General features: G+C 42.3%; 1 long non-coding RNA gene across 1 annotated transcript in view; it reads right to left on the reverse strand.

The window, feature by feature from the left end:
• The window catches only part of LOC107507154, a 275,445-nt gene that overhangs the window by 116,712 nt on the left and 131,029 nt on the right, over window positions 1-27,704 (reverse strand). The gene's annotated exons all lie outside the window — the stretch shown is intronic.

Raw genomic sequence — 27,704 nt, forward strand, 5'->3', positions numbered from 1 at the left:
ACTGAGCTCTGGCCGACGAAATCAATGAAATGTGGCAGAAAAGATGAATATCACTCCCGAGCTGAGCCAAAAGTGCCTTTTCAATAATCACGCGCTCTTTCAAGCCGTGTTTTTACCACGTTGCAATTACTCAGAGAATTCTGGGCCCGATGGAGCCGCAAACGGGAATCGCACAGAACCCTGGTCCGCAGGGTGAAGCGGGAAGGCCCGGGGAGACCCTGCGACACGCCCGCCCTCCGTGCGCTGTGTCAGGAGCGAAAAGCAAGGATCGTCTGTTAAGGAATTAACGGTTGGAGGCTTTTTCTGCGATAGCGGCTACATGATCTTAACCATGAGAGAACTGCACTCCTTTATTTGGGATGAGGCTACGCCCAGAACAACAGTAACAACAACAAGTAGAACGTATGGCATTGGCTTAGCAGTCAGGTGATGCTGGCGTGGGAAAAAACGTAAACGTAATCTGGAGAACGCTGTTGTGTTCACTTGGTAAAAATGTGGTAAAGTTTTCACCTAAGATAACCTAAAAGGTTTTGAGACCACGCTGCTGCTACCTAGCCATCACGTCATTTTCTGCCTTGTTCCTCACGTCACCTTCCCGTCTGTGCAGTGTCTGATCTCCCTCTGCTTCCCTGTGATCAGTTCACTCGTGACTGCATTAGGGCACACCTGGAGAGTCCAGATGGACTCTCCTCCCATCTCCAGGTCCTTAACTTTGACACACCTGCAAACTCCTTTGTTTCCCGAATGCGGGAACATTTCCAGGTCCCATGTGTCAGGACCTGATATCCTTGGGCGCCATTATTCAGCCTACTTCACTGACAAACTTTTAAATCAGCTCTTTGAAATATGTTCAAATAACTGAAGGAAACTATGTCTAAGGAAGTTTTTAAAAGGTATGAGAATGATGCCTCACCAGAGACTATCGGTTACAAGAAAGAAATTGCAAAAGGGAACAAAATAGAAATTTTGAACTGAAAAGTAAAATAAATGCAATGAAAAATTCATTAGAAGACTCTAGCACATTTCAACAGGCAGAAGAAAGAGGAAAGTGTGAGGCCAGAGCTTAGAGCTTTGTTGGTAAATGTCACAAAGAAGCTTCCAACGCAATGTTCAGAAAAACGTGTCACTCCAGTAAAAACCACATTTTACCAGAAGTTATTTCCTGTGTGGAAAAGCAAGATTAGAAAGAAGCAGATGTTGTTTAGTTATGGTCCTATTCTAGATGGCACACATTTCCTATCTTTTTAGAAAAAGCAAATGAAGAAATATCAGGGCCTCAGAGACCCAGGGGAGACCACCAGTATACAAACACACACATAGGAAAGGAGAGAAAGGAGCAGAACGTACCACTTACTGCTGGTAAAAAGTTTGCAAAGCGTTGGCCTAAGAGGAGACCAGAATGCTTTTTGAGGACAGCCATGTCCTTGTAGAAGAGGTAATTAAATTTATTGATTCACATTCCTACCTGTGACGTTGAAGTCAAATTATTGACCATAAAACTCAGCCACACTACAAACACCATTTGTCTTCTGTGATGGCTCGCATGTGACATAAGGAACATCTGGGGCTCCTACAGGGCCAGGCTCCACTGAGTAGCCTTTGGAAGCGAAATGGTCAACGTCTGTAAGTGATGAGGGTTTGTCTGTTTCCATCGTCCAGTAAAGAAGTGTTAAGTGCTTGACTCACGTTACCTTCTGTGATGCTCACAAAACCCCTCTGTGATTGGTAACATTGCTCCATTTTTACAGACGGGTTCAGGACAGTTTCACGCTTGCCCCAGATCCTCCCAGCTGTGCAGGAGCTGAGCTGAGATGTGAATGGGTTTCACCTGATTCCTGGTGATCCAAATGCTGCACCACTAGCCTTTCACCTCTCCAGGATGACACAGGTGCATCTACATCCTACATGTCAACGTATTTTAAATGAAGATAAAGGCTCTCATTTATCTCACTTTATTTGTGATTATTATTCTTTTTAATATACAAGTATGCTTCAGAAACATGGAGGGTTCGGTTCCAGATTACTGCAATAAAGCGAGTCAATCTTTTTGCTGGTGGAGGGTCTCGCTTTGCCATTTGTAAACAACAACAACAACAAAAACCGCAACATCTGTGAAAGCGCGATAAAACAAGGTGTGCCTATAATAGATAGACATAACATTCTATTAGCTTCAGGTGTACATCATAACAGTTCAATATCTATACATACTGCACAAAAGATCACAAGTCTAGTTGACGTCTATCAGTATACATAGTTGTTACAAGCTTCTTTAAAATTTGCAATTACTCAGAAAAATAGTTTACTGATCAAAATGTAGGTCTCATGGCTTCAAGACCACTGCTAATAAAGTAAATCAGGAGATACGTTACCCACTTCTTGTACAAAGAAAGGGTGTATTTGCCAAAGATTTCTAAATATCTCTTGATTGCATGGGAAGGCCGCCTGTCACAGGAAGCTGCTGTAGATGACAAATATTACTAGACTAGATAAACAGCTCTGCAAAATACAACCTTTTAAGAATGATTCTACCCTACTGCTTTACAAACCTTTCAGTTTCAGGACATATAACAAAGAAAAATCGTGTGGTTCTGTTTTCAGATAAAAAAAAAAAAGAAAGAAAGAAAAAACTTCGGAAATAGGCCAAGTAAAGCGGACTGTGATGCAACAGCGCCTCCTACTGCATCCGAGAAGCTTCTCTCTTTTCCCATTCGGCTCTCCGGCTTCTATTCCGATTGCAATATGTTGGTTCCCTTCCCAGTTTCCAGGAAGCGCCTCCTTTTATCAGAAACTGTCAGGACGAGATTTTAAACCCATTCACGCTAAGTAAAAAGAGGCTTTGGAAAGTCTACGACGTCCCCTTCATAGCATAAGTTTAACTTCAGTAAAGTGGAAAAACTTAAACTAAGCCACGTAAAGTGAAGGCGAGTCCCCAAAGTTGCTGAGAGGAGCCCAAGGACGCCAGAGGGCGGGATTCTTAATTCACTTTCTTTCACCTAAGGGCTTTGAAACCCCAGGCACTTTAAAAATTTCTCCTGTCAGCCACCTCTTAATTCCTAGTCAAACCGCTAGATGGCACCACTCCCCAACGGTTAGTTCACTTGCACCAGACTCGGCTATTATTGCCCAATAAGAAAAACTTGGTAAAAACACTGGTGGGTCTTTTTTTTTTTTTTTCCTGGAAAAGATATTAAGTCAACAAACTGCTTTTAAAGGAAGCTTCAGACATAAAGAAAGGAAAATGCTTGAATTATGAGCCACTTCCTCTTAAATTTTAGTAAATAGTTAAGCATAGATGCTTTAACAGAGTATCAGAAGCTTGCACTATTGAAAAACAACTGATACGACAAACCATTTTTAAGAATGCTATTATTCTGTTTCCGAGACACTGTCTCCTGAATCGATGAAAAAGCAAGCAATGATATTTTTTCTCCTGGGGAATTTCTCCATGCTTGTGATAAATTTTATTTTTCTTTTTTGGGCTAGAGAGGTGGGCTGGTTGGCAGAGTTTCTACTGAGAATGTTTAGCTAGCCTCAATTATTGGTTCAGAGAATGCACACGCAGACGCACATCCACAAACACGTGTGTGCGCACGCACCTGCTCCGGCAGCCTGACTCTAACACACTGCCCCGTTGACAATGGCAGGACCCAACGAGGCTACGCCTGACCTCTCCCTCCTGAAACCTGTGGAAGGCAAAGTCTCCACCTTCATGAAAGCCAACTCTGATGCCACTTCCCTTCGAGCCTCCTGTTTATAGAAGCACATTTGGTGTAAGTTACCGGGCCAGCACTTAGAAATTCGTTGGTAAATGTCACAGAGCATCTTCCAACACGCAGTTCAGAAAAGCGTGTAACTCCAATAAAAACCACACTTTGCCGGAAGCTTTTTCCTGTGTGGAAAATAGTAGAAAGAAGCAGATGTTTGTTGGCTAGTTATGGGTTCATTCTAGATGGCGCACGTTTTTTACCTTTCGAAAAACATTTTACCAAAGTGGTAACAATTGAGAGAAGTGGGTACTTTTTAAAATTTCCCTCCCACACCTGATCTGCGTCGCATCTCTCTCCTCTTGATGCACCTGGGCATCGCCGCTCTGCCCTCCACCCCAGATCCAGCCAGCAGGCCGGCCCAGGAGCCGTCCTCGGAGCACGAGCGCCGCCTGCTGGCAGCTGGGGAGAAAGACAGGCTCCCTCAAACCCACCCAAGACTTTACAAACTAGAAGTCTATTTTTCTAGTGAATTTAGTCCAAATTGTAAAAAACTGCTTACACACACACACGCACGCACGCACGTGTACTTCAGACTCCGAGTATTTGGAAGGAGCATTGGGTTTACCCTTCTGGACTACTGTCTAGTTCTGCCAGTTCCAATCTCGTCTGTGTTTATGAGGGTGATGAGATCCAGAGGGGTCCTCTGGGGCTCTGACCAAGTGCAGGAAACGTCCTGACCCCCGACCAGACAGCAAGGGAAGACCTGGGAGCACCTCGCATCTGCTCTGTCTCATGTCCACTGTAATGGACCCCAGGAGGTTAGAACATGAGTCCCCCAAAGACTGTCAGGAGCCCAGAGGCGGTTTGTGAGTGGCAGGCACCTGGGGTTGGGGAGCACATAGTAAAAATGGTCAAAAACCTGACTTTCTCCCCTGCTCTGTACTAAGCTGACCCTGAAACTGTTACTGTCCCTCCTTGTCTTACTACAAATTTATAGTTCTTTTCTAAATTCTTACAATTTATGAGACACCATTCAGAATTATCCCAGCATTCTCTTGTTGCATGGGACATTCGCTTGACAAATGCTGATGTGTCCAACACTGTTCTTCGATGCTCGATAATAAAGACGAAGAAGACATGACTGCCACCCTTGAGCCTCGCAGCCCGGCAGAGGCAACGGACAGGCACATGTTAGCATACAGCGGGGGAAGAGAGGAGGGGTTTGCTGCATAGAGATGTACGGCATCAGGTTATTTAATCATTTAATAATATGAAGTTGCACATACAACGCTTTTGGGTTGGCGGCTGCACTCTCGTCTCTTGGGAGTCTAACCAGCCCACGGCTGCCACCTACCCACTTTGAACTTGTCATAAATATTCTCCCTATTGTCAACTCTGGGGTTCTAGTACATCATGCATAATTAAATAATATCTAAGTAACTTTTCCACCTTTAACCCTTCCCCTGCTTTCTCAAAAGCATATAATGTCATTATGATTAGAGGCCATAATATCTTTAGTAATATTAAATTGATAAATTTTACAACCCCTATAAAATCTGCTGCCCTGCTACCTCACGCTTATTAAAACATGGCATTCGTCCATTCAGGGGGCAGGTAGCACCACTGCCACTGAGAATAAGTGTGGCAGGAAGTGACACCCGACGGAGGAAACTGGACGCTCAGACAACTCCACTACAGGAAGGAGAATTTATTGCTGATGGAGAGTGTGGGGCATTCGACAGACTCAAAGCACAATCTCCCCTTGGTTAGACTTCTTACAGCTTATACACCCTCGCAGAATCCATGCAAGGGGAGCGCGATCTCTTTGTCTGAGGTTTCACGTGTGCCTCATGACTCAGGACGAGACGGGAGCTTCAGATGGGGGGCTGCAAGGGGAGAGGAATCTCCAGACCACTGGTCTAACAGGTCATTTGTTTTGTAGAACCCGCGACCTTGGCATTATCAGCACCATTATAGCATTCTTGAACAGAGAGACAGGACTTCTAGGCTATAAGCAGGGAGCAGCTCTTAAGGATGCTGGCACCTGCTCAGCGGATTCCTGTTCAAAGGTGAGCTCTAATTGTAACATAACAAGCACTTTTACACAGTCTTGTTATTCCTACACAGCTACAGAGATAAGAACATTAGTTGGATAGCAAGCTATGAATCAACAGATGTGAGCTGGAGAGTCCTTGAGGTGGGGGAGGGAACTATGGGAAAACTTATCAGCTGAAGAGCACTGGGTAGCATGGTGGGGAGAGGGCGGTTGTAACCGGCTCAGTCGGTCATCTCTGCGGGCCCTTCCTTTGTGGTTTTTTCCTCTCTCATAAAGAAGTCATTTCCTAGGCTTTGGGTTTCAAAATAAAATTGTTTAAGCCTACAGTCAGCCAGAAGTCTAAAAGCAAGTGCTTTCACATTGCGAAAGGGAAAGTTTTGTTGAGTGATCAAAGGATTTTATAATTGCAACAAGCCAGACATTGGAGAACTGACCCTAGGAAAGATCACGCGGCAGGGAAGAATTTGGAATGTGACACAAGAGAAATGTCTAACTCTTTGGGTGTCAGGATGCGGGAGGAGCTCTGCACGTGGCATCAGGTACAAATGGTGTCACTTTCTTTTCCCGCTGTCTGAGGCTGTAACTCAAAGCCGGTTTCGGCGAGTGGGTGGCTCATGTTCCACTCCTTTCGACTTGGGAGATCGTTAAAGTCTTTCCGAACAACTTGACCTTCAGAAAGGTGTGACGCTGACCTGACTTAGCAATGGCCGAGGGAAGACATGGGAGCACCTCACGTATGACAGCAAATGGCAGTGCTGGGTGCAGGAAGCACCCGAGAGGCCTGATGGCCCGAGAGAGCGGGACGGCGGAGCTGCAGAAAGCGAGGGCCTGATGACCGGAGGCAATGGCAGAACGCCCAGCGTGGCATCTGACAGACGGGTGCAGCAGGGGCACTTCGGGGACACCGACGCGGGACCCCAGGGACCAGGGACCTGGGCCTCTCCGTGGGGGGCGAGGGATGAGTTAGAGGAGGACCCTGCACTGAGGCCATTGTGTCCCGCTGCTCTTTTGAAGGTGCTGAACCCCCGTCTGTGCCCACATGGCGTCTTCGGAAGGAGACCCCCCAGGAAGGGTGCAGAGTTCTGTTAGGGAGTCACAACTTTAGAATAAAAGCCAGGAGAGTTTACATTCCCTATATTAAGTATTTCCTTCGAAATGTCACCCTCCACACACACACAAACACAAGCACACACACACACACACAAACACACACACACGACACACACATGATCATCAGAAATGAGCAAGATGAGACCTGTTATTTAAAAGAAAAAGTTACAGCTCCTGCACACGTGAGGCATGAGGAATACATTTCAACCCCACAAGGCTCCATAAGGAGAAACACATCCTTTGGGCCATTATTGGAAATTTCAGCCACTTCTATCCCTGTCATCATGGTTGATAGAGTCTACCTGCATTTTACTCTCAGCTGTAACACACGTGATCCTGTGTAAGCTAGTTATTCAACCTGAGGTTCCAGTTCCTCATCTGTAAAATGGAGACAAAATACCCCCACCTAGTAAGGTAGTTGAGAAGCTAAAGATGCAAGTGCCTGTCAACATTAAGCTTAAACAACAGTGACTAATAAAGGATAATGTCCTCCGTTAATGAGGACAGACACCCTCGCACGTCCCTCTGCCGATGCGGTGGTGACCCCACTGCAAATGGGCGAGGCGGGCATCGCAGCCTGCCACGAGAGAAAGGCATCGCCCACATTTTTATAAAACAGCTTAGGAGCCTACAGGAGGCTGACTGTGTGCCACAGTCAGTGTCGAGCGGCAGCAGGACCCGTGAGGCCTGGTCGAATGTGTGCTGCCTTCACTCGCCAGCAAGGAAATCTCAGGCTGGGCATCGGAGGAGCTTTCCTTAAACAAAAGCAGAAGGGCCTGGGCGAGGCCTGCGCGCTTAGCTCCTCGAAGGCGAGATGTTTACGTGGCAACGCGACAGAACAGCACCAGCCAGCGCCGAGCGGACGGCAAGGGCTGACGCAGTCCAGGGCTGAATCCGGTCACACGGCTCCCCCAGGACCCAGAAAAGGAGGCGAAGAATCAGAGAGGAGAACACGAGCGCGGAGAGGCTTCTTCATTCCCGATGGAATGGGGCGTGAAGGAATGTGACCTGGGAAAGGGGACAAGGCTGACGACGGCAGAGAGGCGAGCGTGGGGCGGTATGCTCATGTGTGCAGTCTACACCGGGAAGGAAGGTGCTGGATAATTCTGCCCAAAGCGCATGACCCTTAATTACCCACATCCCGGAGGACGAATTAAAGAATGTGCCCAAAATTCCTGAGGCCGAGGTTAGCGGTTCTAGAACTGTCCGACAGCAGTTCCTCGGGGGTTCAGGGATTTTCCTTAATACTTTCGCGCCCTGTGAGTAGGAGAGAGAGGGCGGAGGAAAGGCTCCGAGAAGCCCGCGGGGCCTGCTACCCGCCGTCTGGCCTCCTTCTCAACGCTTCCCTCCTCCCCACCCCCCAGCCCACCACCCGCTCCCACGCCCAGTTCCAAACACATAAACATTGTAGGCTGTGGAGTAACTGGCATGACATTTTTTAAAAAGAGAGAGTTGTGACGGGGAGCTCGAGAGGCAGGTTCTGACAGTCACACTTACGATCTCTGTCGGAGCATCGAGGAGAAGAATAGTTACGACGGCCAGGCCTCCCACCCTTCGCACCCTTCCTTTGTTAGCATTCTTCGAAGGGGTGACACGGCGCTCCTGGGGCATAACACCTTGCACAAAGCGAGAATCCCATCGATGTGGTTGGAGGCACCAGGAGAGTCTGGGCCACAAATGCCCTTTCTCGCCGGTGCAGGAGGCGGCGCTCAGTGGCAGGAAAACAAATGTTTGGCTTGAAACCCTTGGTCCAAGTTCTTCCTACACTATTCTCATTGTGTGTTCCTGGACGAGATGCTTAAACTCCCCATGACTTAGTTTTTTCGTCTGTCAAATAGGGACAAATATAATTTATACCAGGCTCTATTGTGAGGGTAAAATGAGAGAATGCAAGTGAAAAAGCTCTGAAGATTAAAAAGTGGAGGAATAATGAGCTGTAGTGACAGACAATGAGGTTTCCCACCTCTGGGCCGAGCACCGCTCTCTTTAAACTGTAAGTGACCCGGGAAGCGGCAGCACGTGATGCTCCCATCACATCTGTGAGTGACGGCAGCGAATTTCCTCTGGGGCTGAACAGCCATGATCAGCCACATCAGGGGCCTGGGCAACGAAGGCTTCACAGTCTTACGTAGGGCCGTCCCATGCCAGCGTTAGATTTATGGAAGAAATTTTTAAGAAGCAGGTGGAAAGAAAAATTCTTGTAGCACCTGCTGCAGTACTCAGTCTTTGTAGCACATGGCAGAGACACGTCTCTGAGGTGCTTGCTACTTCAAATCTTCCATAGCCAAGGCCAAATGCGAGGCCAGCAACAATCGCCTTGGCAAATTTCTGGCATATTCCATCTCGGCCTCTTTTTAGACTTTCCGTGGCAGGAATGCCCAAGGAGAACTCAAGCTTGGGCAGACTGAGAGGACCTTGCAGAGAGAGAAAAGGAAGCTGTTCCTTCTTCAGTGAATACACAAGCTCGCTGCAAACCTTAGCTACGGGGTGTTAGACTAAGGCCACCCCTTCCCACTCTTCCTCCTGCCTCTTTTATTCTAGGCAGGGCTGGGACTAAGTGACATCCGAGGGAACCACGGTCGAGGCCTAAGGAGAGCAAACCCTCAAAGCCACCCGTTTTCAGGGTAAACTTCCATAGAAAAGGGTCATCGAAGGTTGCCTTACATGAGAAATGAAATCCGAAGGGCCAACAATCAGCCTGATGTTAGGCGTGAGCAAAAGGGGGTGAGGGCCGCCACTCTCTCTCGGAAAGGTGTGCAAGCCTCAGATACTGGCGACTGACAGAGTTGCTACCTCCCTTCCTGCTGCCGCCCCGACTCAGCGGCCACCTGTCCCTGCAGACGCGCGGGGTCCCAGGGGTGCCGGCGTCGGGCCGTTGTTCCACTTTGCTTAGCTCTAGTCTAGAAGCACCACAGGGCGGGGGGGGGGGTCATCCTCTTAGTTGTTACATCCTCTGTGTCCCCAAAATTCTCTTTACCTGTGTCTTAATTCACCTAGAACAGTGAGAATCTACCTCGTTTCTTGGCACACTGATAGTGTTTCGCCAAGCCGTGGTGTGAAAGACTCGACAGATACTCAGATCCACTTTGAAACACATCCGCTGAGGGCGGACTGTGATTCCTGCCTCTCTGGAGCAAAACCGCCTCTCACTGTCTTTCAGATTTCCCATCAGCTTCTGTTCTTGGAGGAAATTTTTCCAATGTAAATAGAATATATTTAAGAACACAAATTAGAATGCCTTTTTATTTTAAAAAAAAAAAAGGAAAAAGAAGAGAAAATGTGCAAGCACAAAAGAGCCAGCAGAGGTGTAAAGAGGACAGTCTGTGATATGGAACGCACCTGAGCCAGGGACCATCTCGACAGCATTTGACTGGCTGCTTATTCCAGGTCAGCTCAAGTTTAACATATTGGCTACGGTTAAAACAGCAAACAAAAAGAGTTTTGCCTCCTTGGGAAGAAGATCTCCTTGATCTTAAGGTGGCAAGGTTGGGAAAAGTGGCCCTTTCCACCACCATCCTCAGAAAATCAACACTGGAGCATCTGACATTCTATTTTTACCCTGAACCCACACCTACATGAGCAGCTGTTAGCGAAGGATCCATGAATGGGTGTCTCACTTTCCAGAACTCCCTGGAAATATGTGCAAAATAGTGTAAGAAAGCACACACGCACTTGTGTGCATGTGTGGGGGTTTTGTGAAGGAGGACCACGGTTTGGTCGGCTTCCAAAGTTTGAGAACTACTGTGCCACGTTTAAGCTTTTAAAAAATATCTGTTAAATGAATATCACGATTTTATAGTGGAAAGAATATGATCTGGGAGTCACAAGAGCCAGCGGCTTTGCCAACACCCACGTAAGAGACCAAGAATAAAGTTAAGTCGATCCTTTGAAGCTGAGCTTTCTTAAGTATTTTAAGAAGTTTTAAGTATTACCATCAGGTGATAAACTAAGATCCCCAAATTTACGGATGTTGATAACAATGAACAATTTCTCCCTTATTCTCCAATGAAGGACTAGTTAATGTACAGTTTAATTCCAGGGTCCAAATGGGAAGTCTCTCTTCGCAGGTGACAGACAGTGAAGGAAATGTGCATTTCTTGGTACAAACCCTTGCAAATGCTCTACCGACTGTTGCCAACAATGACACTTTTCCAAGAAGCCTTCGAAATATGAAAAAATTTGAGAAGACATATCTGGAGACTCACACTTTCTCCTCTTAGAAATAAAATTTAAAGTCCAGATAAACAAAGTTAGAGGACAAGACTTAGAATCCGCAGCCCAAGAATTTTATATCCCATCACCTAAAATATGAAATGTGGCCAAAAAGACAGGGATACTCTCTCTTTGGTTTTTGGATAAATTCAAGGATTAGTCAACTTTAGAAAATTTTTACCGGGAGTTAATGACATCAACTTTTTTTTTAGACTAGGAGTGACTAAACACTGGCAGGATGTGAGGTGCGAAAACCTAAAATGTTTGAATTTTCCAAATGCATCAAACATTAAGGACAGCGGCATTATAAGGATAAGAAGAAAAGCCTGACTTTCGGGTTTTGCTCCATATGAAAATAATTTTTTTTCCATTCCCTTTCTCTCATTTTGAAAACATTGGAAGACGATATCCAAGCTTAAATATCTGATCTGCGAGAAGTAAGATTTTTTTAAATTTTCAAACTTTTTGCTGATTCTTTGTGCTTTTGAGGGTGAAAAGATGAGGTACCTGGTGATTGTTTTGGTGAAAACACCTGAAAAGGGTCTTCATGATTGAGAAAAACAGGCCCCATGGGCAGAATCTCCAGAAGTGGTTTTCAACTGACTGCATTTCAGAATTACCAGAGACTCTTTCCAAACAGAAGGAGAGAGGCCCACTATTCACTAGGTATGAATTAAGGAAACAGAATTTATAAAAGTTCCTCTTGGTGATTCTGATGAGCAGCCAGAACTGGAAACCACTGTTCTAGAAGCAGGTCGAGAAGAAAAAAATCTAATTTGCTCTGCTTAATCAAATTTATAAGAATTCTTAGTTTGAGGTTGATAGCTTGAGAAATAGGGGTTAAGAATTATAGAATGGTATAAAGAAAGAATATAGACCAAGTGATTAGAAAAGAGACCGGACCTCAAAGAATAGCTTAGGAGGGGCCTCTGCAGGCAGACAAACTGTAAGGAATTCCCTGCCATGGATCGCCAAGTAGCTTCAAGACCACTGATGCCAAATATTCTAAGTATCTACTTGGCCTCTGTTGCAGTGCAATGTTGCTATTAACCGATACTCAGTAATACACTCTCACACATAGTATATGGTCTTGGTGATCTTTTGGAAAACAGACAAAATACATGACAGAGGGATCAAGACATTCCTCTGGAGGGAAGGTAAGTGGAAAAGGAATCAAGAAAATAAGCAGACTTCCCAGAAAACTTTGGGAATTTGGAGGAAAGTGTTAAGCTCACTCTAAATCATGAGAGAGGATTTGGGTTTCTCTGTTCTACAATCATGCTAAGTACTTTTGCTTCTGACCATGATGAAAAACCTAGGACGGGGTGGGTTACCCAGTCCACCAGCAGTAACTAGAAAACTGGACAACACTTATGAAAAAACAATAGTAGATACCAGACAAAAACAAAACAAAACAAAACAGCACAGTAATGCAATTCTCAAAGAAAATAATGTGAACCCTGGGTGTAAACCAAACCACTATCTCGATTTGCACAAGGTCAAGAAAATGCTGAGTTTGACCAATAAGAGCTAAGAGACCTCACTGAACACTCAGGGCATTTGGTACCATATTGTAATGGCTGTACTTTAAGAACAGAATTACACTAGCTGAAGAGTTAACACTTCTCCAGACAAGCCCTAATGAAGCTTTAAAAACAAGCCTTGAAAGGATCAAGTTGACCTAGAAGTAACTGAATCCCAGGAAAAATATGATGCTCTTTTTAAGGAGAAAGCAAAATCCAGGTACTCAACCAGGTAACAATCACAATACCCAGTGTCCAATTAAAAATTACTAGGCATGTAAAGAAATCAGGATCCATCATAGAAAATCAGGATCCATCATAGAAAAGCCAACACCATTTTGAAAAAGTGAGACAAAGTAGGAGGATTTATACTTCCTAAGATCCATTATAAAGCTCCAGTAGTTAAAAGGCTGTTCTATGACATTGAGCATAGCCATATATATTAATGATAAGGAAAACTGATTTTGGAGAAAGTTTATGAGGTCCTTCAATGGAAAAAGACGCTCTTTAACAAGTTGTGCTGAAACAACTGAATAGCAATATAGAAAAAAAAAAATGAACCACTATCCTTATGTCAAACCATAGAAAAATAAGTTGAAATAGATGAAACTTTTAAAAAATCAAAACTATATAATTTCTGGAAGAAAACACAGAAGAAAATCTTTGTGACCTTTGGGTAGGCAAAATTTTTTATTACCATAATTAATCACCATAAAAGATAAAGATGGATAAATTAGAACGTCTTCAAAATTAAAAAATTTCTCTTTCAAAGACACATTTAGGAAATGAAAAAGCAAGCTGAAGACTGAGAAGATACTTACAACATATACTGCAATATCTAACAAAAAGCATGAAAATTTACATCTCGGTAATAAGACAAACAAGCCAATAAAAAATTGGTAAAAGCTGGAACAGACAATTTGCAAAAGATACTCAAATGGCCAATAAGCACACACACACAAAGGTTCAACATCAGTACTCATTGAGGAATGCAAACGAAATCACAACAGCATCCTGTTAGAAGGACTCAGCTAAAAAGACTGACAATACCACCTGAGGGCCACTGTCGGTGGAAGTGTTAAGTGGTACAACCACAATGGGAAACAACTTGGCCATTTCTCCTACAGTTAAACATCCACTTACTGTGACCCAGAAATTCCACTCCAAGAGAAATGCAAACACATGTCCACGCAGAGGTTTGTAGGCAAATGTTCACAGCAGTGTTATTCGTAATAGCCACAGACTGGAAACAACACACATCTGCTTCAAGGAGTGGTCTATTCATACCATGAACTATATTATTCAGCAATTAAAAGAAAAAAAACTATATATACATATAACATGGATGAATCTCAAAAATATTGAGCCAGGTACAATACTCTGTGATTCTATTTATATGAAGCTAATCCTTAGATACAGAAAACAGTTCGGTTGGTTGAATTGAAGAGAGTTGACTGCAAAAAGGCATGAGGGAAAAATTCGAGGTAATGAAATATTTTTTATTTTTATTGGGCTGGAATAACTAAACACATTTCTCAAACCTCATTAAACAGTACAAGTAAATTTGGATCATTTTATTGTGTATAAATTTTACCTCAATAAAACTAATAAAAACAATTTTGTGGAGAGAGTTTGTCTATAAATGGAGAGAGTAAAAAGTAATAGACAACCCAGTAGCTACAGATTTTTTGAAATTCAATCAGTGAGATAATTTGCATCAGGCAGAAAACAAATATTTATTAACCTGTCAGTACCTCTGTTTTCTCGGAAAACAGGGGTCATATAAGTACTTCTTACACAGGATTGCTCTGAGAATCAAATTAGTCAATATATGGAAGGCACTCAGAATAAATTCTGAAACACCAAGAATTCGATAAAGGTCAGCGATAGTTGTTGTTACTAGACACGGGGAGGGGTACAATGACAAGCCATGTAGATGTCCCTGCCCTTGGGAACTTAGGTTTAGTGAGAAACAAGACCAGACAATTCTTGATTCACAAGAGGCTGTTTGGGGAATCTGGCGGGCAAATTCCCTTTCACAGAGCAGCTCCCTGACAGTTGTCACATGAATATTTATTTTCTGCCTTTCCCTTGGAAAATAAATGGGTGGGATTGGCATGTTGTGGGTGTTGCCTATTACTGTTATGTAATTTATACATACTTAAACAAAAATAATATGTGTCTTGATAACTTTGCTTAATTTATTCGCTTGCTCCTAGAGAAAAGCAAGGGAACTTCCTTCAAAGGAGGTAAAATTAGGATCAGATGTTACTGTGTCTCTTCACATTCATGTTAAATTATGTTAAGATATGTTAAGAAGGTCAGGACTGTGACTTTGAAGAAGTCACTGGACATACCCATTGGTCTTGGGTTGAAGATAAACATTGTCGTGTTCATCTTCTAAGACCAAAGTGCCATGTTGTAGTTTCTTGCGGCTACTATAAAAAAAATTATCACAAACTGGGTGACATAAAACACTAAAAATTTCTTTTCTCACAGTTTTGGAGCCATAAATCCTACGTCAAGGTGGCAGCAGGGCCACACTGCCCCCGGAGGCCGGGCGGAGGATCCGTTTCACGCTTCTCCTCTAGTTCCTGGCAGCTTCTGGTAATTGCCTCACTCCAACCTCTGCCTCCATCTTCGCATGGCCTTCTTCTCTATCTTCCTGTCTCTTATAAGGACATTTGTTGTTGGATTTAAGGTTTACCTGGGTAATCCAGGATGATCTCAAGATCCTTAACTATATCTGCAATGACCCTTTTTCCAAGAATTTGAACACGGACATATCTTTTTGGGAGTCACCATTCAACCATCTGCCTACATGCCATCTTTGTACAGTGCATGGAGTTTTGAGATAATTCCCACATAGGACGCAATTCAACATAGGACACAAGTGTAATTCTGAGAGTTCTGAATATTATTTAGCATCACCGGAACGAGGAAAAGAAAGAAAACAGGGAATAATTAAAGAGTCATGAGAGCAGACACTGTGTCATTTACTCTTATTCTCCAGCACTTATAACAGTGTCTAATATATGGGAGACTTTTGATAGATATTTATTAATTCTAAGAATGAATAGTAAACTCGTGAACGGGTTGTTGTATCTTGGAGTCTGGAAAGAATCAAATGTGGCCTCATTTAATCACTGAAATTTTGGCAAGGTGACCAAGCAAAGAGAGTATAACCAGAACAACCTGAGGCTGGGTCTGAAGGCTTGAGCTGGCGACATTGCTCCTGGTGACCTGAGCTGGGCTAGGTTTGGTGGGAGAGTGAATCCTCTCACTGTGGGCACAGCTGCAGGGGCCAGGAGACAGGACAGGCTTCATTCTAGGTCCTGGGGAAATATGTCTCCCACTCTCAGGTAGCACAAATATATCTCCTTCCCATGCTTCTCTAGCGGATCCTTTTACAATGAAGCAACAGGTGAGAGATTATGCCCTTTCTGAAGCTTCCAACTACAGGAAACCATAAATTTTAAAAAGCAAAACAATTAGGAAAACTAACTCCTTGTGTATTTTCCTATAAAGAGAGAGTGGAGGAGGGATGTCTAAGAGCTTCCATTCTTCAAATTCTCGTCCCCTGGCTTTGCCCAGAGCCTCTGATTAGCAGCCTTTCACCCAGAGATTATGAGCCTCAGGGAAACCCAATGATGGGGGCAAACAGATAACAGTCAAGAAATTCTCTGAGTGACACTCTTTATGACCTTCCAAGAGACACTTGACCACACTGTATCTCAATTATTGGCAAAGCTGGAACCGTGGCAGCAACACTTGCTTACCCTACAGGGATGCTGTAAGAGCCAATTAACCGTGGGCAATGTCACTGGAGATTGAAGGATGAGTGCCATTATGCAGTTACAAAGCATTATTACTGTAGCGTGAGTAGAGAATGGAAAGTAGAGGCTTAACAAGTAAATTCATGGGTCTGCCTTGCAGCAGCTTCCTGATAAATTGCCAATAAAGCCTTCCTAATTTATCTCAATCTGCCTGCATGGTGACTTGTACCCAACAGTCTGCAGATGACAGAGTGGAGAAATGAGGAAGCCAAGTCAGGTACAAAACACTGACCACGTGAAATCAGGCACCGCAGAAGAGATTTCTTCTCAAGTTGAATTTTAATCATCTTTTTACATTATATTTAGAAAGTGGATTAAGTAAGAGCCATGGGAGGAGTTTGGCGTGAAGTCGGAGAAGGGATAAATTCTGAAGATGCATTTCACCTGGAATCACTAGGCAGTGACCTTGAGGATTTAAACAGGAGTCTATCAGATTGACTTCAGATCCTTTGGTGAGAAATGGGACACAAAATTGAGCTGCAGGATCAGACGAAAGCTCTGTACGAGCATTTTAATAATATATGAAGCCCATTTGGGCCATACCAAAAGGTTGCCTTAAGAACTGAAATAAAAATACAGAAGCAATTATGGAGCTGCAAAGTTGGTAGTTTTAGAAAAGGCCTGGAAAAATTAAAGACTTTTGTCTTCAACGCCAAGCCAATAGGCCAAGCCCCGCCTGGGAACTTTGGCCCAGTGCCAGGTCTGATGGTTTTATCACTAGGTCCTTGTGGTAAGCAAAAGAGAAAAAATAAATTGAGTCGCATAAGAAAATACAGAGAGGTCTTTAAATGCCAAAAGAACCTAGACTATTGAAATGAAAAACACCTGCTCAACAGAAATCTGATTCTGCCAGTCGACCAAGGAGATTTAGGAGCTTAGGAGAAAATCCCAAACCCTGGAATACCTCGGAGTGCTAAAAAATGCTGAAGATTGTTGGAGACTGAGAAGCCACCTGGGTATGGCAGGGCAGGGATACAGGGCGTGGAGCAGGAGGCAGTAATTCTCACCATTGGCTGAATACCATTAATTCCTTCTGCCTTTATAATCACTATTATTATTGAGCTCTTATAATATATCAGACACTGTGCTAAATAGTTGGGATGTATTATCATATTCAATTGTTGCAACGGCTCTATAAGTTAAAGACTAAATTTATTCCCATTTTAGACATGAGACTCAGAGAGTTTATGAAAATTTCTCGCAACCACAGAGCTAATGAGTGGTAAATCTGGGACTCAAACCCTCAGATTTTGACTCTAAAGTTCTCGTTTAAGTTTCAGTATCGTTCTCTCTCCTGAAACACCTTTCTGGGCAAGAAAACAATGTCTGAGGTAAACAGAATTAAATTCCTACTCGGGCTTATAGCTCAGATTAAATGGGATCGGTGCCCTAAAAATGATATTAAGAAGTTGCTATGGGGTTTTGTCGAAAGAAGAGATAAATTCTATCGGGCTGAGGGAAATGGAGGCGGCAAAACGAGAGAGAGGCTGAGGCAGCAAAGACGCAGAGGATGGACCATTCACTGGCCTTTTCAGCACCAGGTCACCGTCACCTCAAAAGATCTTCGAAAGGCCTATGAAGTTTGTGGTATTTTACCTATTTTACAAATGGGGAAATTGAGGCAGAGAAATGAAAACTGAGCAATACACGGCCATATATATAAATGGGAAGCGTAAGAGATTAGAGTGCCATGTCAAAGTCCTCCTTCTTTCCGTGACGTTACATCACTTCACGAAGGAAGTCCCAGTCGAGCTGGGACCAACGTCATGTCAAAGGTTTCCATGGGAAGAACAGGCAAGATATTCCACGTTAAGGAGTTGATGAGCTTGAAGATGCAGAGGCGGGAAAGTGCAGTGAGTTCTGGGAAAACTATAAATCGTCTAATTAACAAAAGTGTGAAGGGTCAGAAGAAGATGGGAAAGAGTGGCTTACAAAGTCATGGATTTTACTTTGTTCGAGGAGCAGGAGCCTTCATTCTGAAGCCGGCATCACTGAAGGTTAACTAACCTTATTGCAGTAATCACTGCACAAAATATGTAAGTCAAATCGTTATGCTGTACACTTACACTTACACAGCACTTATGTCAATTAGATCTCAAAAAAACGGGGGCGGGGAATGTAAAAATAAAAATAATTTAAAAATTTTTAAAGAAAGTCTTTTAGCAGAGAAGAAGACGATCGGAGTGGGGCAGTGACGTTGGGGTGTATGCTGTGTAAAATGACAAGCGGGCCGCTGGGAAGCTGTTGCTGGTTTCTCTGCCTGAATTCAGCCCTGAAGGTGCCAAATAAGCTAAAAGAAGACTAAGGAATTCATCAAAATTTAAAGGATGGCAGGGGCGGGGCAGGGCGGTGGTGGGAGAGAGAGTGAGAGAGAGAGCAAGACAGACAGATAGACAGACACAGAGAAACCCCCAGAGTCAAGAGCAAACCACGGGTTAGATCCTTGCATATGTTTTGGGTAGAGTCAGGTGGAGTAATTAACCCAGAGCATCTGCATCTGGAACAAAGATGCAATTTCCCATGTACCATTTCCTCTCCTCAGTACAGCCTTGAGATTACTAAACCACAAAGCAGAACAAGAGCAAGCAGCCCAGCCCCTGCGGTGAGGGCGAGAAAACCTGGGGGGACGCTGACGCTCTCCTGGAGCGCAGAGCAGCTGACCACAGGCGCAAGAGGCCCGGCTGGTCCTTCCGTGCCCCCTCCCCCATGAAATCCCCTTCTCCATGCCAAGCGCTGAGTGACTACAACTAAGGTTGACAGTTCCGATCAGAAGCAGTGCCAAGGTCAATACATAAATAATAATCCATTTCATCGAATACTTTTCTCCATCTAAGTCCATCAGTGGATAAATGGATAAAGAAGATGTGGTATATATAAACAACTGAATACCACTCAGCCACAGAAAGGTGACATCCTGCCATTTGCAACAACGTGGATGAACCTTGAGGGTATCATGCTATGTGAATAAGTCAGATGGAAAAGACAAATACCGTATGAGTTCACTTATATGGGGAATATCCAAACAAAAACAAATTGATAACAAAACCAAAACAAACTCATAGAGATGCTCAGCAGATCAGCGGTCACCAGAAGGGCAAGGATGCGGCAGGAGAGGGGAACCGGTCAAGGGGTCACCTGCAGGGTGATGGGCGGACACGACACTCGGTGGTGAGCACGATGTCATACACACGGATGTCCCATTATAACATTGCACACCTGAAGCTTACATAATGTCATACACCAGTTACCTCGTTAAAAAGTTAAATTGACAGATGGATTTCCCTCTTTATTCTATGAATATGGTGAACTAAATTGAATTTCAAATGTTAAACCAGCCTTGCATTCCCAGGATAAACCTTGTTTGATGATGATATACAACCTGTTTTACAGATGGCAAATTTTATTTGTTGGTCTTTTGCTGAGGATTTTTACACCCATGTTCACGAGGGGTATTGATCTGTAGTTTTAGTTATGTTTGTTTTTGTTTTGTAATTTCTTTGCCAGGTTTTGGTTTATGTGTCTTGAAGCTCTCAAAAGTAGTTCAGGAGTGTTCTCTCCTTTTTTCTGAAAGAGACTGCCTATATTTGGAGATAATTCCTCCTTAAATGTTTGAAAGCATTTACTGAAGAACCAACTGGGTCAGGAGCTCTCTTCATGTGAAGATTGTTGACAACAAATTCAACTTCTTTAATAAATGTGCACTACTGAGATTTTGTTAATTTTTATAATTATTTTTAAGGAATGTCATTGTTTCAATTAATTGTGGCCTAAGGTTATTTATAATATTCTCTTATTGTTCACTTAACATCTATACATTCGACAGTGGTAATTTTTCTATCATTTCTGAAAGTATATGTTCTTGGTCTTTTTTTCTCTGCCAGTCTAGCAAGGGATTTAATCAATTCAATAATTTTATCGAAAAACCATACTTTAACTTAGTTCACTTTCCTTCTTCTTTGTCTGCTTTCCACTTCATAAACATTTGCTCTAATATTTATTACAAAATCTTCCTTCTTTGTGTTTATTTTTCTTGTTTCTTAAAGTAAAATTTTAGTACTATAAATTTAAGACCATAAATTTATTTTAAGCATCTTACAATTTTTAATTTGATATATTTTTATCATTCAGTTCAAAATAATTTTTAATTTCCTTTGCTTTCTCAATCTGTAGATTATTTAGATGTGTGTTGTTTTATCTTTAAATATTCAGTTTCCTAGATTATTTTCTGCTTCAATTCCATAATCAAAGAAAAAACTGTATAATTTCAATGCTTTAAATTTGGTGAAATTTGTTTTATGGCTTAATACATGGCCTAGCTTGCTGAATGGGCCATATACATTTAAAGAGAATGTGGATTGTACTATAAATATCAATTAGGTCAAGGCGGTTGATAGTGTTTGTCAAGTTACCTATGACTATTGATTTGTTGTTTGTTCATCGATAGCTAAGAGACAGATGTTAACATCCCCCAAATATTGTTTAAAATTTTCTAAGTCTGTTAATTTTTGCTTCATCTATTTTCAAGCTCTGTTATTGAGAAGGCACATTTAGAGTTGCTATGTCTTTACAATATAGTGACTCTCATTAAGAAATGTCCCTCTTTATCCCTTTGTCTTGAAGTCTTTCATCTAAAATTAATATAGCTCTAACCTTTCTTATGTTTCCTGTTTGTATGTTAAATTTTTCTATCCACTTTAAAATATCTCTTTATATATAAATTGTGTCTATTACACAGCATAGAGCCATAGAGCAGCAATGACTTTTTTTCTTATTCTGATAATTTCTGCCTTTTGGTTGTATAGTTCATAATAGCTAATATAATTATTTATGTGATTTGACTTAGGGCTACCATCTTATTATTTGTTTTCCTTTTACTTCTCCATTTTTAGCTCTGTTCTTCATTTCTTGACTTCTTTTAAATCATTGGAATATTTTATGAGAATTCTATGTCAGTTTATCTATTGGCTTTTCATTACACCTCTGCAATTTTTTGTTGTTAGTCCTCTGTGAATTACAATATATATCCTTAACTTTTCACTGTCTATTTTGAGTTACCTTACATGTAAAATGTGAAAATCTTACAATTATATAGAACCACCTATCACCCTACCTTGTTATTTATTTCACAGTTATATGTATTACATATATTTCTAGTATAAAACTGATAGGAAAATGTTATAACTTTTGCTTTCAATAGTTAAATGTACTTTTAAAACAATATATTTATATAATATTTATCATTTCTAATGAATATCCTTCAGGTATCATTTCCTTAGAATGTCTTTTTAGTATTCTTTGTAGTCTATAAATGCACTTACTCTTATTTCATTGTAAAATGTCTTTATTTTGCTTTTTTTTAAAGGCTATTTTCATGGGACATAGATTTCTGGGTTGACAATTTTGTTTTTCTTTCAGCTTTAAAGATTTCTTCTCACTGTCTTGAGAATTCAGGAGTCTTTTGAGTTGCTGCTTCCCTGTATGCTGCCTACTTTTCTTCTCCAGCTACCTTTTTAGATTTCTTTTCATCTTTGATTTTCAGCAGCTCGAATGATTCCTAGGCATGGTTTACTTCTTAATTATTCTGCTAGGAGTTCACTGAACTTCTTGAATTACCATATTTATGTCTTAGACCAAATTTGGAAAAATAGCCACCATCCGTTCTTTAAATTTATATCAGGGTAAAATTCACATAATGTAAAATTAACCGTAAAGTGTACGGTTTGATGGCATTTAGTATATTCTCGATGTTGTGCAACCATCGCCCGCCTCTAACCAGTCCCATCTCGCTCAAAGGCAGCTGGCCCGCTAGGCAGCTCCTCCTCGGCCTCCTCTTCACCCAGCCCCTGACAACCACTAACCCGCTTTCCGTCCCTCCCTAGGGATTCGTCTATTCTGGATATTTCATACAAATGAAATTAAACAATATCTGAGCTTTAGTGTCTGGCTTCTTTCACTTAGCATAATGTTTTCGAGGTTCATTCATGTTGTAGCAATATTAGACTTCGCTTATTTTTAGGACTGAATAGTATTCTATCATATGGCTGCATCACATTTTGTTTATTCATTCATCCACTGGCGGACACTTCAGTTGTTTCCACCTTCTGGCTATTGTGACCAGTGCTTCTGTGAGCGTTCGTGTGCAGGTGTTTGTTGGAATACCTCTTTTTAATTTTTTTTCCTTAGCGGCTGCACCATTTCACATTCCTAGAAGCAGTGTATATTGGTCCCAATTCTTCTACATCCTCATCAGTTATTTTTTATAGCCCTCCGACTGTGTGTGCAATGGTATTTCACTGCAGTTCTGATCTGCCTTTCTCTACTAACTGAAGGTAATGAGCATCTTTTCACGCACTCATTGGTCATCTGCATAACCTTCTTCGGAAACATTCTATTCAAGTCCTTTGCTCATTTTTAAAACGAGTTGTTTGTCTTTTTTATTGTTGAGTTGCAAGAGTTATTTATATATTAGAAACATTAGATTTTTATCAGGTATGTGATTCGGAGGTATTTTCACACATTCTATACATTGTCTTTTCACTTTATTGATTTCCTTTGATGCACAAAATTTTAAAATTTTGATGTAGTCTAATTTATATTTATTTGCTTCTCATGTTTTTGTGTCTTCAGTTTTTTTGGATCCACTGTATCTTCCTTATCCTCTGCAATTCCAGTTATGCATATGTTAGACTTTTGGCATCGTGCCTCAGTTCCCAAGGCTCTCTCTTCTTCAGAGTCTTTCCTTTGTCATCTCCATTCTGTTAAGCTCCCGCCCCTATAATTTTTATCCTCCTTTACACCATTACACATAGCTGATTTAAAACCCATGTGTTCTTAGTAGACTGTCTTAAGAATGAATCATATTTTCCTGGCTCTTCAAATGTCAAGTAATTTTCTATATCTTAAAAGGTGATATTATAGATTGTTATGTTCCTCCAAAGAACGGACATTTTTGTTTTAGTAGACAGTTAACTTGGCTGGATTCGAGCTGCGATCCGCCTTGCGGGGAAAACTCCGATCTCAACTCACTTCCATTGTGTTTTAGCTGGGCTGCTTTAACTCTGCCCCGTGTTATGTGTAATCCCATGGTTAGCCGGAGATTTGGGTAGGATTTATTTACAAAATCTAGGGCTCCCTCTCTCTCTCTTTCTCTCGCTCTTTCTTCTTCTAGGACCTCTACCACCACCCCCTTACTTTCTAGATGCTGTGGGTCCCCGCACTGCGTCCTCTGGTTCTCCAGGCCAGAAAGTCTGTTTTTGTTTTTTGTTTTTTCTTTTTCTTTTTTATTGGAGGATTAGGCTCCCATAAAATAATGGGACTGTCATTCCATTCTGCTCCCTTCTTTCAAGTTCGGGTTCTCCTACAGTCTTCCTGCTTTTGTTCACTCTCTAATCCCTCCAGGTATTTTTGTATTTTGGCCGGAGTTTAGAGTGTCACTTGCAGGAGGGCACATCCCACTGGGGCTTATGCCACCATACCAGAAACAAATTGCTTCGCAGCTTTTAAAAAATATGTCTGTCACAACACTTATCACACTTGATGACAGACACTTATGTCCTCCCTTTCCTTTCTGTTGGGCTGAACTCTTCTTGAGCATACGGACCCTGTTTCCTTTTAAATGTATAATCTTTATACTGTTCAATGAATTCCTTCTGGAAACTCTCAAACTCTCTTCTGAGATGATGTCTCCATCACACAGACCCACCTTTCCCACTGGATATATAGGCACATGCCATAAGTAGGATCCATCGCAGTCCTGTTTTAGAAAATTTGGCCACTTAAAGACAGCTTATCTCCTTATGTTATTAAAATATGAATGGGCCACATAAGCCAGAAATATCCAGGAGTCTCCATGCTGTCAGAGACACTTCCTGAGATGAAAACCTACAAAGAGGAAGAAAAGCTGAGAGAAGGAGAGAGAGAGGATCTTGATGGCATAATGTCATCCTGGAATTCTCTCGTAAAGCAAACTCAATTCCTTTGGCTTCCAAGTTTATGAGAGTCATAAATATTTATGAGAAGAAGTTTGAGTTGGGTTTCTCACACTTACAGCATCTATAATACTGAGTCGTGTCTACCTGGCACAGTAAGTACCTACTTAAGATGGAAAATAAATGTTAGGTGAGGAATGAGCGACAGTAGGTATACATACACTGCTACTGAAGAGGGGCAGCCCCTGACTGAGCCTGACAGAGGCGACCGCGGCTGTCGGCGAGTCACCAGAAGACCAAACCACGTAACTTCATTGTCAATATTATTCAGAGCTGGCCTGCCCTGATCCGGAACCTGAATCACCTTCTTTTCACCTCTGCCAACGTGTAGGCAGGCAATGAAACAGACACTCGGCTTTGTGGATAGCCTTGTTGTTAAATTCGCTCACTTCAATAACAGGAATAAAGTGGTGATTCGATGTTTATTTTTTACTGCTTGCTCCTTAGTGTTCCGTTTTCAAAAGAAAGCAAATTGGCAGTGTTTAATGCCCTCTTTCCTAGTATCTTCACCTTGGCACGTTCTGTGCTCCCTGTCAAACCCGTGAGAAGACAGTTGTTGCTGGGCGGTGATGCGCTGTGCATGGCGGGGGAAGCCGCTCTCGCAGGGTCTGCCTCCAGCGGCACCTGCAGCACGGCGAGCACCAGGACCAGCTGAGTCTGTGAAAGCTCTTTTCTTCTGTCTTGCCAAGAATTCAATCTGTTTCTGGATCCTGCAGACTAACAAAAGCTGTTGCTATGTTATCACTCTAAAAGATGAAGCCACAGAGTCATATGTAAGCTTCCTTTTATATGGTAAAATGTCACCAAGAGCTTAGAAAACTAAATCTGAATGGTTAACGTGTTTGTCAGCAGCATGTTGACAGTCTTCAGTACAAGCTGAAAACCAGGTTGGTGATCCTTAACCTATTTCATATCCTGCCACAGCTCTCAGCAATGGCTTCTTGAGAAATTTCAACTGCACTGATTGACCCGAGACTCAAATCCAATAGCAGAAACTGCAGAATCACAATTTTAAGAGAAATAAAATTTAGGTGTAAAATTGCAACCATCGTATGATGGATATATGTTTCTCATATATAAAGAGCTCGTAAAAATTAGTAAGAACAATCCAACGCGGATCTCAGAAGAAGAGTATCTAACAGATATGAAGATAAAAATTCTATAAGAGAAAAAGAGATAAATGGAATCTACTTTAAACAAGTTTGACTTAATTAATAATCGAAGTAATAGAAATTAGGAAATACAATTTATCCACTCATCCTATTAGCAAAGAAATGGGAAAAAAGAGTTGTCGACAGGATTAGGGTGAGAGAGGCATTTTTATCCCATTTAGGTAGGTAAGCATGCAAACATGGAACGTTTCTGGGAGCAGGGGGTGGGGAATGGCAAACTTCTGAGTTCTGTGTATTTATACGTTCATTTGTTCCAGAAAAAAAAAAAATCAAGTTGATTTTTTAAAATATGCAAATATAAAAAAGGAAGAAGAATAGAAGGAGGGGTCAGGGGAGGGAGAGAGAGAGGGAGAGAGAGGAGAAGACAGTGCTGGAGACAACATGCTGCTGGAAACAAGTGTGAAAACGAGTGGGCTGCAGAGCTTCGCCGCACTTTTAAACTCATCTACCAGCCGATGGGCAAGGAAAATCATTGTAAGGAAAAATGTGCCTTCCCATCACGGTTCACTGGACCCTTTTCCTGATATTTTGTGCAGGTGTCCAATGGATATCACACTGCTTGCTTTTCAGAACTTCAGAGGTGGCCATGATGACCGCCTCCCAGAAACGCAACAGTAACTATTGGAACTTCGCATCTCCTCCTTTTGTTGAGAGGGTAAGATCCATATAAAGGGATAGTAGCATCTTCTTCAGTGGAAACCTCAAACTGTTTTATTGTTGTATTGAAGTTTAACTACGTACAGAAAGCTGTTTATAGATTGTTAATAGCCAAAGGGGTAGCGTGTGCTGTCTCTTAGCTTCTCTCCTCTGTGTTCAGATGCAGGAGTTGGAACTCGGTATGCCATGCTTCTCCGCCAGCTCGATCTCCACCGGACTCTGCCACGGGGATGCTGGGGGAGGACTCCAGGACTGGGGGCAGGAGCACGACTCCCTCCTGCTTTGTTTCCTGGTCTTGCGTCACTGCAGCCGTGGGTCTTCGGTACGTCTGTGCCAGCAACACTGCTTCCAGTTTGCGCTTCGCCCAGCTCCTAGAATCAGCCTCGCTAGACTTGGTCAGGACGCAAATACAAGCCAGGCGGCGTCCCCTCCACAGAGGTCTGAGACCTGATCCACAGGGACCTTCCTGCAAGCTCTTAAGTTTTAAGAATCCCGACTTCCTCTCTTCTCTCTTCTCCAGAGACTAGAGGTGCAGTTACTACCTGTGTGATATTTCACTGTCACCTTTTTGGTTTGATACCTTCCATTACATTTTCTGTGTCAAAATAAATAACTCTTCTGACTGAACCCAGACTGATACAATGGTGACAATAACAACACTTGTTTCATGGAGTTGTTAGTGTGTCTATACATGTGTGTATGCACATATATAATATGCTCTAGATCTCTAAACCATTTAACATATAATTATGTTACATATATCACATATATAAATATAGTGTTATATAATGTACTTAGAATAGTATATGACACATAGTATATGTTCAATAAATACTGGCTCTTTTTCTTAGTAGCAGTACTATCATATTAATAGCACTGCCTTGAGAGCTGGCATCTTGGTGCAGAAAAAGTCTGGCTGACTTCGGCTAATTGAGTACATCCTAACTGCAAACTACGAGGCCACAAAAGTGAGAACTACACATGGAGGAAGCCAGTGAGACTACCCAAATTTTCTGAAGTGAGAAATGGCCAAGTCTTTTTCTTTTTAACTGAACAATCCTCACAATCATCCTCTTCAGACCACATGGAATAGTGAAGTTCAGAATCTTGATATCCCAGGAGAGATATCAAACAAGGAGAAGAGAAAGCGCTGTGCGCTGACCTCTGGCTATGTACCTGCTAATTTCCAGTGTCACGTCGTCCACCTTTACCACCAAGCTAGTGAGTCAGGTATCATCATCCCCATTTTACAGATGGAGCAACAAAGACTCGGGGAGGTATAAGAGCATGTCTTAGGTTACATATGTTAGCAGAGGCAGAGCTAGGACGTGAAACAAGATTCGTATCTACAAAAACATGAACATCATTCGAAGGGAAACCACAGGGTGTATGTACATGTGTGTGGGAAATTGCAACAAATATAAGGAGGTAAGAGTTAGGTAT

Source organism: Rousettus aegyptiacus, unplaced genomic scaffold, assembly GCF_014176215.1.
Source record: "Rousettus aegyptiacus isolate mRouAeg1 unplaced genomic scaffold, mRouAeg1.p scaffold_m13_p_15, whole genome shotgun sequence".
NCBI lineage: Eukaryota > Metazoa > Chordata > Mammalia > Chiroptera > Pteropodidae > Rousettus > Rousettus aegyptiacus.